The sequence below is a fragment of the Penaeus japonicus genome, unplaced genomic scaffold (assembly GCF_977035675.1).
Source record: "Penaeus japonicus unplaced genomic scaffold, GWHDUDI00000001_assembly GWHDUDI00000041, whole genome shotgun sequence".
Classification (NCBI taxonomy): domain Eukaryota; kingdom Metazoa; phylum Arthropoda; class Malacostraca; order Decapoda; family Penaeidae; genus Penaeus; species Penaeus japonicus.
The window spans coordinates 4,116,823-4,120,049 of NW_028234443.1; the positions used below are offsets into that span (position 1 = coordinate 4,116,823).

Sequence of the window (3,227 nt, forward strand, 5' to 3'; positions counted from 1 at the left end):
TCAATTTCCTTATGGCATACATCGTTCACCTTTCATTGCAGACCCAAGTTCATTTTGCAAGAACAATTACGTTGCAGCGCCCAATCACTTTCATTGACGAGCAAATTACAGCAATGCAGTTTCATTAAGACTAATAAAACAAACGTAATGTTTATCACTGGCAGAGCAAAACAATGACTTGTTTTTGTTTTATTGCACATTCATTGCATCAAATGAATAGCATATCCATATAAACACTTATTATTCCTACTTATAAATGTTGAAATAGTAACGTATCTTTAAATAAGTAGAAAATAAGTGAATGCATATCATCCTATTCAAGCAGAATAGCACCGAATTTTTTTTTTTTTTTTTAATCACAACGGTTAGTAAATCAGTAAAGAACATCAAACAGAATAGAGAACGAAGAGGAAGAGAGAAAACCTTGTTCTTGATAGGAAAGAAAGAGGAAGTTTAGATCTTTTTTTAGACGAACGTAAACAAATGCAGACATGAGAGAGAGAGAGGACATCAACACGTTAAAATTTATCTTTTATATCTTATCTATACTCCCTTTCCCCTTCACATTCGCTGACGAAATGCCTACTCCTCTTTCTTCACTATGGTTATAGATTGTGATAATAATAATTGACAAAAGGATACGAAGAAGAACTTAAATTCAACATGTCAATAACTTACCAGTGAACAGGTGTGTCTAGTCACGTGACGCCGGGGTTTCAGGTGCCGACAATCGGATTTTTTTTTGTTTTTTTTCTGTTCTCTGCTTCTAAGAAGGTTCTCGAAGGAGAGAGGAGAAGAATTTTTCAACGTCGGTAGATCAGGGAAGAGTAACAAGAAGTAAGGTATATACTTCTCTTTCTTCTTCACTTTCTCTCTCTCTCTCTCTCTTTCTCTCTCTCTCACTCTCTCTCACTCGCTAACTGTTGCGAGGTAGAGCGAGTCGAGTCAGAGATGTGCCACGTTCAGAACACAAAGTTTGTTTTGCTTCTGAGAGCCTTCCTTGCGAACCAGTCTTTTCTTTTTTTTAACAGTTTCCCATCAGTTGAGAAACGTGGAAGGGGAGGTTAAAAAACCAAACACAACTATAGCCTCAAAGCAGATAAAAAAAAGAAATGACAACTGCCAGAAAAGACAGAAAAACCCCCTTTTAAAAAAAAGGTAAAAACAAAAAACAAAAAAAAACTGAGACCAAAAGATCTACAAAAAATATAAAACCACGAGCGGAGGTGGCAGGCAAGGAGGGAGCAGCGCGCGAGCCGGACGTCCTCCCGCTTCAACAGCTAAGCTGATACTGGCACCGACGTCGGAGGCGAGTGATGAGCACGAGCGAGCGAGCGAGCGAAAAGAGCGAGCGAAAGAGCGAGCGAGCGAGCGAGCGGCCGACGCGTTCGTTCTGTCGCGCTCACGTGAAGGAAAGAAGGTAGTTGCGAGCGAGCGATTCAAGGTGACTCCGTAAGTGAGCATCATGTGTTGTTGTTGTTTTTTTTTGCGATTACCATGGGTGAGCTAATGGCGATTATTTAGGCAGTCGGAGAAGGAGTCTAGGGATTGGTGTGTGCTTTCCAAGCTGTCAAGGACTGGGGCTGTGGTGGAAGAGGCTCGTCCATCGCATGGGAGGATTTTCCGTTGGTCGATTTCTCTACATGCACATAGGGGGGTGCATACATACATATATACATATATGTATGTATGCATTTATATATATGTATATATTTATGTATATATGTATGAATATATATGTATATATATACTTTTTTTTTATATGCATAATTATCATATATACTATATATATTTATATATTATAGATATATATATATATATACATTTATAGATGTTATATGTATTATGTATTTATATTTTTATAATTTATATTTATATATATTTGTTATATATATATATGTATATGTTGTATAGATATTTATTACAGTATATGTATTGATATATATATATTATATATATAATATATTTAGATATATTATATATATGTATAAAGATATAAATGCATATATTGTTTATGTACATTAAAGTATCTATATACATTATATAGTATATATATTTATATATTTATTTACAATATTAGATATATTATATTATATATACATATATATATATATATATGCATATATATTGACAATATATAGATTTACATATTTTATATATATATATATATTTATATATATATATATTTTTATACATATCTAATACTACATTTATATACACTCTCAGTGTGTGTGATGTGGGTTGTATTCATATTTGTTATATATATGTATACATGCACATATATGTATTTGGTTATATATACAAATTTGTACCTGTACAGTTCAGTTGTATATATATATATATATATATATATATATATATTATATGTTATATGAGAGAGAGAAGAGAGAGATGTATATATATTGTTATATTTTTATATATATATATATATACTAAATATATATATATAATATTATATTATTTACATATATTGTATGTATAATATATGGGTTTGTCTATGTATATTATATTTATATATTGTATATATATATACATATATATGTATGTATATATACGTGTATGTATATATATATATGTATGTATATATACGTGTATGTATATATATATATATATATATATATATATATATATATATATATATATATATAAAACTAATCCCTATTTTCCCCTCTGTCCCATTCAGCTAACCCACCGTTTTCACCAATCGCCATTCATCTAACCCTTTTTCCCTTCCACGACCTTCAATAATGCGAACTTCTTTCACTAGTCTTATTCTAGTATGAATATGACCCCATTCTGTCCCTCCAGTCTCGTGTTATATTGGGTTTCAGGGTCACGCATAACGTATGGTAGATGATTCATCATGGCGTGAAGGTATTCAATATCTATTGTTAAGTGACTACCTTCAAAGCGGGGTTACTTGACGCCATATATAATTATTATTTATTTGTAAGTCTTCATACACAAACAGACACGATCACACACACGCAGAAATCCCCATATATTGCGAAATATCTATAGGAATAACGAGAAACAAAACCACAGTGCGAATAACGAGATTCGAAACCATGTGATGAACCATGTTGTGAAACAGCGCGGGATTTCAACGGAATTATGGACTCATCACATCACATAACTTCACAGCAGGCCTATGTTGCTGAGGTAGTGTGTGCTGAATATGCAAGTGATAGGAAGTCAGTTTTGGATTTTTATTTTTTGTGTTATTA

At 32.3% G+C, this 3,227-nt stretch overlaps 1 protein-coding gene across 1 annotated transcript in view; it reads right to left on the bottom strand.

The window, feature by feature from the left end:
- Ae2 (anion exchange protein Ae2) overlaps positions 1 to 1,315 on the bottom strand; it is a gene marked incomplete in the record, with an annotated part of 127,997 nt that extends 126,682 nt beyond the window's left edge. The window contains 1 exon segment of the mRNA XM_086534362.1: positions 679 to 1,315.
- Positions 1,316 to 3,227: the final 1,912 nt, after the last annotated feature.